The 12612-nt window shown below is 43.8% G+C and overlaps 1 protein-coding gene and 1 long non-coding RNA gene across 4 annotated transcripts in view; both read left to right on the top strand.

Annotated features, from left to right (window-relative positions):
- The window catches only part of TTYH3 (tweety family member 3), a 77064-nt gene that overhangs the window by 17500 nt on the left and 46952 nt on the right, over positions 1-12612 (top strand). The window lies entirely within an intron of this gene.
- Positions 11378-12405, top strand: LOC139804344 (uncharacterized). The gene is made up of 2 exons (XR_011729346.1): positions 11378-11577; positions 12150-12405. It is a non-coding gene; the product is annotated as an uncharacterized lncRNA (long non-coding RNA).

Here is a 12612-nt window from a genome sequence, read left to right as displayed (position 1 = left end):
GTCCTTCTACTTCTTTATAATGTTGTCAGTGAGTGGTGCTGTTATCTGAGGGAAGGCTTCAGTGTGTTTAAGGTTTTCAAGGTCAAAGGCAGAGGGCTGCTGACTAATGAGACTGTCTGTTGGTGGGAGGATGAGATGCTTTCAGAAAGCAGAAGCACAGTGGTGAGATGAATGGCCTTCGAGTGGGTGGAGAAATGGGAAAATCTCCATATCAACAGCAAGTGTGCAAAGTGGCTTCAGTTTCCTAATGGAATATGAAGTGAAAGATTGCTAAGGGTGAGTTGATTTACAAGTGGGGGAACTCATTTGCACTCGGTGCCTTTATCAAAGGCACAAATTTTGCTTTTGCCTTGTGAGGATCACTTTTTTTTCCCCCCAGACAAAAGTTGGCATTTCATGCACCTCTGCATCAGTAGCACTGCACACATCCTGCATGGAATGGTCCTACAAGAGCAGCGTTGCCAGATGAAGGATGTCAGGCTGATGGTTTCCCTCTCTGCTCATGTCAGGAGGTGGCTGAGCTGTGACAACAACACCCCAGGAGCTGCTGGCTGTTATCTTGGTGCTAACACTGCCACTCCAGGCCCAGCTCCAAGCCAGCAACTTCAAGTAGCAAAGCTGCATCCTAGTGACACAGGGATGGTTCAGGTAGCACAGAGGGCTGGGGTGGCACACACTAACAAGGCATGGATCTACCAAGCTCCAAGCAGCTAAAGCTTCAGCAGAGCATATGGTGTTTGCATTTCTGCCTCTAAAACCGAGCCAAGCAGTGCTCTGCTGAGAGGTAGATGCTTTGCAGTGATTTCTTCCCCAGATGTAGCTGCTCTGAAAACAAATGGTGAAGGACTTATTTTTTTCAATGGCCCTCTCTATCAAGGGTGCTTCAGTGTTCACAAGTTACTGGATTAGCATAATAGGGGTGACTTGCAGCAATGCTGATAAGAGAGTCTTTCCTGCTAAAATTATGATTGAGTGACTTAAAATTTTGCTGTCTTGCACGTTTTTCAATTCCAGGCTTAATAGGAAAGCTCTGGCTGCCTCAACTATCACCACTTCCTCTTTTGCATCTGTAAATTGCAGAAGGATTTGATGGTGTCCAAGCCTGCAGCACGCTGGCTGGGGTTAGTGCTAGAAGAGGTTCCTCTTTATTCTGGGAACTGTGAAGCATTGTTTCCTCCCTTATGCTGTGTTTGGAAAAACTGTTATTTCTCATCACCCAGACAAACAGGGAATTCTCAAGTCCTCTGTGTTTTGTTTCTTGTTAATTTTTTTTAATTTTTTTTTTTCAGCATGCATCTGTTTAAATGTACTCAAAGGATCCATGAGAAAATTTTACTATTGTCACTTCCCTTACAAGTCAGAAGCTTTGAAGTTGTTTAAATACGACAAAAAAAACCCCACCTTTAAACTGTAGAACTCCATGCAAACAAATGGAGTTTAGGTTTGCCTGTTTGTACACTGAAACCCCAGGAGATACCATAGTTACATGAAGCCCAAACTTTGCTGTGTGTTTTGTAGGTGCTCTCTGTATGTTTGAAGAATGAGTCTGCTGCTTTGCAGCTTGGCAGATCCCTTCTTAAACCATCCATGAATTGCTTCTGCTAAGCAGACCAGGACTGATTTTGAAACCTGTGCCTGGAAATGTGGATAACCCAGAAAAGAAAGTGTGCACAGGTAACCTCTGCCTGTGCCTGGGCTGGATGTAGAGGTTCTGTAATTTTCTGCTCGGTTTGAATGCACCTGAGGGCAGCTCCTCTGCAAACAGCAAGAGTGTGCTGATGCTGTCAGTTCTTAAACCTCTTAGAACTCCAGGGTTGTATAGACTTATTGGAAATGGAACTATATGGAAATGGAATTATTTCCTGGTGACATTATGTGTAAGAAGTGCCTACAAGTTAATACAGATCTCCAGAGAAGATTGAGGTGAATCCTCAGCAAGCTGTGATGCTCAGCTGTGTTTGCAGCTCCTGGTTTATGGGGAGCAAGGTTCTAAGTACCTCTTTCTGGCATTATCTGTATCTGTGTGCTCAAAGTCTCCCTGTTAGCTTTCTCTCCAGAAATCTTTTGCACACATTCAGTACTGAGCTGCAGCCTTGGAAAGCAGAGTTATTTTTTAATGGCACCAAAAACGTTTTTGCTCCTGAACTGCTGTGCTGCTGTAGCACTGCTGCAGTGCCAAGATCTGTGTGTGCACTGGTGAAGCTGCTTCTAGCACCTATTTAGAAAGAATAGATACATGTGTAATCCTTGTTTCACAATATTTCTCTACAAGAGAAAAAAATAAATTACAGTCCTGCATTCTAACAGACTGAACATGATTCAAAATTAGATTTGGGTTGTGAATATGGCTGCTTGTGCCAGGCCTCTTCAGGCAGGACCTCAGTGGAGAAACTGATTTAAACATTGAGCCTTCCTTTGTGTCAGTAGGATTTAAACTTGAGGGCCAGTGTGGGTAACCCTAAAATTGACATAACACTTCCATCCCTAATGGAGTTTGCAGCTGCAGGTGCTTTAATCAGACCCATGTGAAGTGGAAGTCTGTGGCTCCTGAGATTACAGCCCAGGAGGACAGGAGGAACACTTTGCACCCTGTAGCTGCTGGGTGATTAAATCAAGGAACTGACCTGCCTGCAAACAGGTTTCAACACCAGAGGTATGGCTGGTTCAAGTTACAGTGTAACCAACCCTGGTGAAAAAAAGCAGCAGTCCTGGGAAGGAGAGGCCAAGGTATTTGAGTAGCTGCCCAGGGAGCCAGGTTGTGCACCTGAGAGAGGCATAAACCGCTGTTTCTTTTTGTTGGATGAGTTCTCCTAACCATGGTCTGGCACATATCTGGGTTGGGAATGAGCCAGGAACAAAGAACCTACCCCTGCTTCAACACTGAGAGAGTTGGGTGGGAAAGTCCAGGGGCTTTGGTGTTGAATCCTCTCCCTTTTTGGAACAGTTTGGGGTGTTGAATCAATAAGCAGAAATCAGGAGCCAAATAAAAGGTTCCTGGCTGACTTCTGTTCTCATGTGACCCCACAGGTTTTTCTAAACCATAGCTTTTTTTAAACCCTTATGAAAAAAACACACTTTGGGGTTTGGCTTATAGATTAGCTGTTTCCTGCCCTTTATGTCTTTTTTTTCTGGTTTGGAGTTGGAAACAATGCTGAAAGCTGATACAACAAACCACTGTGCCACTTGTGAAAGTGCTCTGCAATAGCATTTCATTCCTGGCTGCTTTGTGACCTGCAAAATTATATATGAGCAGGGAATATTCCTGTTCAAGTGCTAGCATCAACCCATCCTCTTTAGAACTTTTTCTTTGTTTTTCTCTGCCCTGTAGACCACACTTTCCATCATTTTAACAGTCTGCAGCTGTTAAATGAGCAGCTGATCAATTTTTCACTTCTACAGCAGTAAATCTGCTTTTTCTCTTTCATTACTACATGTGATTTGATCCTCTCATTGGGTGCTTTGTGTGGGTAACTCCTTCTCACCAAAGTGCATTAAGGCTTGGACGTGACCTGTGAGGTGACACACAGCCATGTTGTGTTGATCTGGGGTGTCTGGGGTGATGGTGTTGGGTCACTGTACAACTGGATAAGCAGCAACACCCATGACATTGGTCACTGGACATCTGGAGTTCAACTGCATCCCTGTAACACAGCAACAATCCCCACCTTCCCTGCAAGTCCCTCTGTTGCAAGTCTATCTGCATTTTGAAGCCCTTTGCAGGGCTGTACCCCTTTAAAAGAGTAATGAGGTTGAAAGCCAGGTACAAGGCTGTGTGACTAGCCCAGGCCCATCCATTTATCAGGGAAATTGTTTTCTAGTGCTGCATACCCATAGGAAGTGTCAAGACTGATAAATATGCTCGAACCTCTTCACTTCTTCCTTCTCCCTAGAGCTTAGTTTCTAGAAAGAAATATTGGTATGTAAAATATTGGAGATACTCACCAGGGACCAACCTGGAGTGGAGACAAGGCAGGAGTATTTTAATTTTGAAGCTGGCTGGCTAAACAGTCAAACGAACCAACAGTTTTGTTTCTTTTCTAAAGCCTCTATTTAACAAGGAAAAAAAAAGGAAGGGAACTGAGCTGCATACACTGAAGTGTCTGGGAGGGAACATCCTTTTACATGTTTGGTGTACTGGAGATAACAGCACCCTTCCTTTAATCAGTAGCCTTTTTTCCAAGTGCTTTTTTAATGCAGTGCAGAGCCAGTGAGTCTGGGCTTCTGGGCACCTTTTTCTGGGCTCTGGCTGAAATGGTTTTTCCTGCTGGAATCCTAATCGGAAATGACCTGAGCTACAGACACTGCACCAGAAGAAAACAGGGAGAGGCTTGCTGAGTGGGAACTTGTTAGTTCTGTTTATCTGTTCAGCAGCTTCGAAATAATTGCTTTTGAAATGGTAGGAATTTGGCTAATGGGAACACTCACTGTCTTGCTATCTGAGAAGTATGGTGCTGGGAAAATCGTGGGATTCACGTAAGAATTTAGTTATAGGAAAGGCTGTAACTCCAATCACAGTGGTTTGCAATGTCACATGCATGGTATTTAAATGCTATTGCTGGGCTCCATGGATGAAATTTTAAGGTAACTTTAGAACCAAGAACCTCTTGAATAATTTTTTTCTTACAATAGTAACATACAGATACTTTCGAATGCTTTAGTCTGCAGTGAATAAATAGAAATGGGCTTCTTTTCTTTAAATGGTGTGGGAGTAATATTTTCCTAAGGCCTGTTTGCTAAGGAGTAACCAAAGGATCTAGATTCTGGCTGTGGCTTAAAGTTTGTCTTTTCAGCTGGGAAAGAAGAAGAAAAGAAAAAAGTGTCTCTGAAGGACAGGCTGAAGTGACCAACAAGTCTTAAGTATGACTGATGACATCTTCCTCAGTCTAAGTGCTTTGCTCTGGCTTTTATGGGTGTTTTTATATTTGTTTTAGGATGGTCAGCCTAGCAGTACTTCTCAGGAATGGTCACATTTTCCAGAGGGACAAACTTAAGTTGAGGAATGATTATGGTAATGGAGTTCTGTGAACAGCAGCTCTTTCCTATACCTGGGAGGGCAATTTTTGTGCCTGGAGAAATCACTAAGGATATGAGCAAAGAGGACAGAAGACTAAATCTTGCTTGTCTAGAGATCAAATGCTCCAGTAGAGTGAGTATTAAAAATAGTTTGGGGAGCTAGGATGGTCTTTGGTGCCTACAGCAATGAACTACATGAAATAAACTTGCTCAAGTCCTGGGACATCAGAGACATGTTTTGAGCTGACCTCCTGTTAAAGGACTTGTAAAGACAGCCCTTGTAATTCAGCTTGTCCAACTTGATTAGATTTTATCTGGAGCTTGATTGAATTTGTGGACAAGATTATGAAAAGCAACATGACTGTCAATGAAGCGAGCAGTCTTTGAGGGGAAAAATCACTGGTATCCCAGAGGACAGGGCTTTTAACTTCAGTTATGAATATTAGAACTCCTTGATCAAGTCCCAGCATTTAATAGGGCATTCTTGCTGCTGTGCCATCAATGATACCAGCTTAACACACAGCTTGTGTGGTGCTGGGTACCTTGAACTTGATGTTTGCTGAACTATCTTGGTAGTCGAGGGTTTTTTCCCATCTTACCTGTTACCCAAGTGGTCTTAACCCCTGGGCTCTGAGCTTTTTTCCTAGGGCAAAGCTCTGATCTTCAAGCACAGCAGCAAAAATAACCTTGCTCTTTGGGGTGGAGTTGTTTGCTGTGCTTGGGTGCTCCAGCAGGTCAGGTTCCCTTGATGATGACCTCTGGATAGATTTCTGAAACAACACAGCTTCATGGTTGTGTGTTAGCCAGGTCAGACTCATTTCAGGAGGTAGGAATAGCCTCTTTGTAAAAAATGAGAGGAAGATGGAGGAAAAATTTATTTAGCTAAGCTGCAGGGAGGAGATTCTGAGTTTTAGGAGCAGTTATGCTGCCTTCTCCTTCCTTGTTTTGCTGGCTCTGTTTTAGTAAAAATGTGGCACCGTGTAAGCTCAGAGACCACACCAGTGACATGTTGAGTGGTTGCTTGAGCCCAGCAAGAGCCAAGCTACCCATCACAGGGTTGCATCAGCACAACCTTGGCATGGTGGTGGTTTTCTGCTGTTGGTGAATGTTCAGCAGTGATGCTGGAGAAGAGAGAGAAAAAAAATCTTTGACACTTTCATATACAGTGGCAGCTTTTAATGGGGAAAGTAGCACTTTGTCAATACTGGGGAGATCTCCATATTAAATCTATGCTTTTTACCTCTTTTGCTGACATTAAAGCAAGTTGATGCAGAAATAACAGTAATTTATAACCTTGAGAACTATGCCCATGGAAATGATTATGAACCTTTTTGCCTACTGCTGAATTATGAAGAAATTTAATCTTTAGCTGTCTGCTTGTCAAATGTCTCCACTGCTGGTTTGGCTGTATGTAATTGAAGAGAACTAACAAAAAATGTGACAGATTTTTAAGTCAATTTATAGTCTTAGTCCCTAAAAACTTTATTTTATTTTTTTTTGGGGCATGCTGGTGGGTTCTACCACATCTCTCTGACAACAAAGTGTATGGGGAAGGTGCTTTCTTGGAGATTTTTCTCCATCTGAGACAATCAAAGCAGAAATGATTGTGTGTATATCTGCGTGCAGGGAATCTGTGGGGTTTGTCTTTAATACATTAAATCCACTCCTTTTTCTATCCCGGCAGAGCTGGCAGCACAGATTGCTTCAGGGCCTCCTGTTTCAGTGCAGGGTTTGGTTGTCAGGAGCCAAACTTCTCTATTTGACTTCATGCTCGTCTGCTTCAGTGCAGTTTGATCAGGGGCAGGGAATTGGGGGGAGGCAGTGACATAAACCCATGGTGGTTTCTGCAGTGGTTTGGCTTTTGGTTTAGGAATAGTGGGAAGCAGGTAGCTGTTAGAGGCTGCATGAACAATTACAGTAATTACAGCTCTGGGAGGGCAAAGGGGAGCAATGCTAATGCTTTTTTTCCACCCTCTGTCATGCTTTCCTTTGCCAGTGAAGAGGTGAAGGTGACATTGCTGTGTGTGATGGGCTCCTGAGGTTTGTAGTAGGCTGAGCATTGAAAAAAGCTAAAGCAGTTGTATGTGCATATGTTCTAAAATACCTTTTCCCTATCCCAAAATTCCCCTTCTACATGCTTATTGCTTACCTGGGATCTTGTGCTGGCCTCAGTAGACAGCACTACCTTGTCACACTGGTTTGTTTTTTTTTGCTGTGCTGCCCTAAGACCTTGCAGTCATCTTTGGTTTTGTTTTCAGTCGTCTACTCAGGAATGTAACAACATTCCCCAGTGTAATAACAGGGAACTTTTATTTGCTTCCTTTGAAAAATTATAGAATTTGGGGTTTGTCTTACAGTTCAGTTTTCAGCTGCCTTCCTTCTGTTAGCTTTGCTTTTCCAAACTAAGAGCACTGTGTGCCTAGGGACTGCCTGTGAAGATGCCCCTGATGGATTATGACTGCTCAAAAGCTGAGCTTCTCCTTTGGATACTGGGCAGTGGGGCAGAGGAGTTCAGAGTGTCCTTTGCTTGGTTCTGAGTACCTCTGGCAGGTAATGATTTTGGATCTTGGCTGAAAGAATTCCAGACCTTTCTTGTGCTGGAGCCTACAAACCATTGCATTTTGGTTCTTTGTCCAAATGTAACGTTTTGTGTGTGTGTGTGTGCCTTAGAGATGAATTTTTCCTCCTGTTTAACATTGCTTGGTTCAGGTGGCTGTGCTGTACCAAGCTCTCCTGCTGGGAGCTGTCGTGCTCAGGCACTGGAAGTGGTTTTCCTCCTCCACACTTCGTGATCTGTTCTGTGCCTGCAGAGGTGACAAACCCAACAGCTGGCCCAGTTGCTTTTCCACATGATTCCAGTTTCTGTACTCTCTCTCCTGCTCATCCTTCTGCAAGAAGCTCTGATCTCCCTGATGGGGGGATAGAAATTGGAGCCCCTTTCACAGGGAAGTTGAGGCTGGGTAGTTTTCTTTGTTGTTATATTTCATCCCTCACTTTCCTCCTGAATTAATGGAGCAAAACACCTCCAAGAGCAGCACTCGTGCTGTGCAGTGCTGCCTGTGGGCTGTATTAACACCTTCTGGGCACCAGCACAGTCCTGCTGATTTATTGCAGACCAGAGCCCAACTGCACACCTTACCCTTTCTTATTTCTTCAGTACTATCTTCCCTCTTGCCAAGGAGAACCTGAACTGTTCTAATAAGGTAAAACATGTGATTTCCTTATCCTGCTTTTGTTGAAAGAACCTGCTGTGACCTCTCTGCATCGACACAGATTCATTTAACCAAGGTCCTGCCTGCCTTTGGCCATCTCCCCCGGGCTGACCTCTGGTAGGGGAAGAGCAATCCATGGTACAATTAAGCTGGTGAGCTGGAGCAGTGTTGGTGCTCCTCAGGCTGTGGGGATGAGGAGGAGGGGTTGAGCAGGGAGCTCTCATGCGTGCTGGCAGCCTCCCACCTCCCAGGCTCCTTGCTGTGCAGCTCAGGAAGGTGGCAGCCAATGGAAGCCTGAGCATCCATGATCTTGGGCTCACCAAATAACTCCCAAGGTACCTTGGTTTTGGTCTGAAGTGTGTAACTTCTCTGTCACTGCTGGTTTCCCCACCTCCCCTCTTCTCTACCTCTCATTTCCTCCCCTCTAATCTATCTCATTTTGTTGTTTTGAAGGAATAACTCCTTCAGGTTTCTGAGTCTCTCAGTCTCAGATGGTCCTCTCTACATTTCTCTCACCCACAGAGTGACTGCACTGTTAGCACTGGGAGGGATGTCACCCGTGTCACCCACCTTCTGGTGCTCTGTGACCATATCAGGTGGGGTGGGTCATGCAGCTGGAGGCAAACCTAAGCTCTGAAGGCTTGTGCTTTGCCTGGCCCTCTGAGCAAACTGAAAATAGCCCTAAAATGGGGTCATCAGGCATTTCACATGCATGGGCTTCCCTCCAGTCGTGTGTGCCAGCGTAAATGCTGTATAACTGCAAAATGATGGGGCAGATGTTGACTCACTGGAGCTTAGGGGAGGGCCACTGGGATGGTTCAAGTGTGACCTGTGAAGAGAGACTTGGGAGGCTTAGGAGCCCTCAGCCTGGAGCAGAGAAAGCAGAAGGACAGAGCTGGGAGCAGCCTCCACATACCTGAAGGAGGGACTTGGAGAAGACAGCATCAGGCTCTTCTCAGAGGTACCAGCAAGATGTCAAGTGACAGCAACTTCAAGTTGCACTTGGGTGCCATCACTTAGGAACAGTTTGTAGTGCTGGAGCAGGGACTGAGGGAACCTTCGGAAGCTCCAGCCTTAGAGACACTTGAAACTTGCCCAGGCAAGGCTCTTAACAACCTCTTCTATTAAATTGGTCCTACTTTTAGCAGCAGATTGGACTACAGTGACCTCCAGAGGTCTTTTCTAGCCTATTGTTTTCTGTTATTTTATGGGACCTGTGAAATTGAGGTTTGTCTCTGAAATCTCATTGCAGTAACCTGTTGATTTACTGGAGTTACCACTGTAAAACTGGAACTTTCAATGAGCTTATTTAACATTTATAAGAATTAATCTTTCAGGACTCCAGTGCATATTTTCAAATGGCCTCTACTGGGAAAGGAGACCAAGTGACTGAAGATTCCTTTCCCCCTTCTCTGAGAAATGCTGAGTTGAGGCTGAACAATGCTGTTTTCCCCGTTGTCCTCACCTCAGTTAGTGTGATATTTGTTTAAAAAGTGTGCCTCGCATTCATATATTCCCCATGTAGTCCTTTCAAAATATATTAACTCCATGTTCAGAATAACATGTAAATAAACAGTTGCTTTAACTGGTGAAGTTCAGTTGTATGCAAATGGGTTACAGTCTCACTGTAATGAAAAGCTCATCACCAGCCTTCTTCAGTCTTTGGGATCCCAGGAGGTTACTGGAGCAGCACACTGCCCCAGTTTCTTTTCCTTATGTGTGTGATGATTGAATTTTTAGTTTTGTTTGGTGTTTTTAAGCATGACTCTTGATAAAGTGGTTTGATGATTGCCTGCTGAGCATAAAGTCATTTGACAGATGACTTTAGAGGAGGGGGAAAGCAACTTAATAGGATTTGGCTCTGTCTACACTGTCCAGCCAGAGCATGTTACTAACCACTTTAGTGGGATTCTTTCTTTAAATATAGGCATGACATCAGTGGAGGCAGAGCCTCTGAGAGAGGTCTGGGTACTTTCCTGTAAAATCAATCTCAAGATGCAATTCATAAGAATTGATGAATGAATGAATCCTACCAGGACTGATCTTGTGAGCAGAATAGAAGGAGCTCTGAGGAAAGGCTGTGTGTGTATTGCCTGGGAAGGGCATTGATTTCTAGTGAAAACGATGCATCTGTCTTGGGAAAGGAGAGCACCTAACAAAAAGTACTGTTTAGACACACTGGGGCAAGTACCTGCTTCCTTCAAGTGATTTACCTGCTATTGCAGCAAAATAAGCCCATGTCCTATGTATTCTCCAAACTTGGTTGTAAAGGAAGCTGAAGGTGAGGTATATGTGTCCCTGTATAGCTGACACAAACCCAGTACTTAGAGGTTTTATTAGGACAGTGGTCCCTGACAAATTTCAGCTTTGCAGGCAGACAAGCCCGAAGAGAGTGGAAAAGCTTTGCTTAGCTGAAAAGAAACAATTTCCCCTCTTCCCCTGACCTTTTGGGGAAATGGAGAAAAGAGTGAAAAAAGAGATGCTCAGACCTGAAGCTGCACAGCACGATCCCCTCTGCAAATACACCTTGTGGCACCACATTTGACATGCAACTGCAAGGGTTTTTTTGATACATGTGCACCTTTACTGTTACCAGGTTCCCTCTTCTCATGAATGGCATTCAGGAGGCAAACTTAAAAAGCATCTGCTCCCCTTGGCAGCAGAACTGGAGGGCTGAGGCTGTGACCACTTGCCAGCATGATGCTCTTGAGGGGAGCAGCATCTGACTTTACCCTGGATGCTGAGAAGGCCATCTGCAGCCCTGCACCACTTAATGGAGAAAGCCATAAAGAAAACCTCTCTGTTCAAATTTCCCTTCGGCAGAGCTGCCGGGGGCCCTAATCCCTTCTCAGCTTTTGGCAAGGAGCCTGCAGGAGGCTTTTCCTCTGCAGCTTCCCTGGCCCAGGCTGCAGGGCTGAGCAGAAGTGGTTAATGATGCTCCCAGTCCTCTCAGTGGTGCAGAAACACAGGCTCCAGCTGTGTCTGTGGTGGGTCTTGGCTAGCTTGGAGAATTTTTTAATCTGTTTCCTCTGTTAGTCTCTCTCTGGTATTTTTTTATTTTTTTCCCCTGGGTTTGAAGATTTTAAATAGTGAGTATTGGTTTTATTATTTATTTTTTGAGAGAGAGCTTTTGATTTTTTCTTTAAAGGAAGAGAAGAAAACAAAACAAAAAAAAACCCACCCAAAATAAAACCAATGTGGAAATGTTTCCTGCACATGAATGAGCCTCTTTTGGGGGAGAGAAATGCAGAGCTTGAAGCTGAAGGAAGAGATTTCCTCTTTTTTTTTTTTTTTTTTTTTTTCTTAACCCCAACTGCAGCAGTCTTCAGAGGAAGTTTGGAGTGAATTGATGGTGAGAAGCATGGCACTTGTTTGTCTCTGGCAGTTAATGGCATGTTTGCTTTGTTTGTGCAAGGAGGTCAGTTCAGGTCCCCAGTCAATAGAGAGGTCAGAGGTCTGTGTTCCTCCTGCAACTTACAGAAGAAGTCCCTATGGGATGTTGCCCCTTTCCAGTTCTTCCTGGCTTCTCCACACGACAGACAACTGCATGAAAGCTGACTTCAAAGACAAATAATTTGAAGGAAGATGTTATATGGGCTGCTAGCTGTAGCACAATGGGCTGTGGCTTTTTAAAGATGTAGGGCAGTTTGCCTTTAATTTTGCTCTTTATCCCCTCCCTGAGGTCACCCATCGGGGCAGCCAGAGCAGAGTAATTTGCTAATGTAAGCACCAGTGTTATTTCTCTCACCCTGTAGTAGGCTTAATGTGTATTATGAACTACACTAAGTTTTTGCTGTGTAAACAGTCATTTGGCCTGCTTCAGTTGCTTAGACAAATGCCAGTGAAACAGAATGGGGTAAATAGGGATGGAAATGCAGTGCTTAGTTTTTATTTGTGTTATTTTGTTTCTTTTTCTTGTTCCAGACTTCTCATTTGTTTCTGAAAATTGACTTCAGGTTGCAAAGTGAGCACAAATGGGATGTGGATCTTCATGTTAAAGACACCAGTCTAGCCTCTTTCTGTCACTGACATAAAAATACAGAAGCCCTATTAAAGCAACTTACCTTCCTGTCCCTTTCAGTGCTAATAGAATCGTTTTATGAAGCTGTTTGCAGTGGATTTTATCTTGGCCAGAAAGTATTGCTTTTCCTCCTAATAAATAAAATAAAATAAATAAAAATCATGTGTCTCCAAATGCCAAAATGTATGCTAGAGATGCTTACTGTGGCTTAAATGTTTTCCTAATAGCTGTTTTTCAGAAAAATGACTTTTTCATGTTCCTAATGATACAAAACAAATTATATAAATGTTAGCAGGCACCTGAAGTTGCTTTTTTAAATCTACCATTAGTAACCATTGGATGTTGGAGTTTCCATTCCAATTTAGG

Source organism: Heliangelus exortis, chromosome 17, assembly GCF_036169615.1.
Source record: "Heliangelus exortis chromosome 17, bHelExo1.hap1, whole genome shotgun sequence".
NCBI classification, from domain to species: domain Eukaryota; kingdom Metazoa; phylum Chordata; class Aves; order Apodiformes; family Trochilidae; genus Heliangelus; species Heliangelus exortis.
The sequence above is the reverse complement of the archived record's forward strand: the minus strand, read 5'-3'. Positions and strand labels throughout refer to the sequence as shown.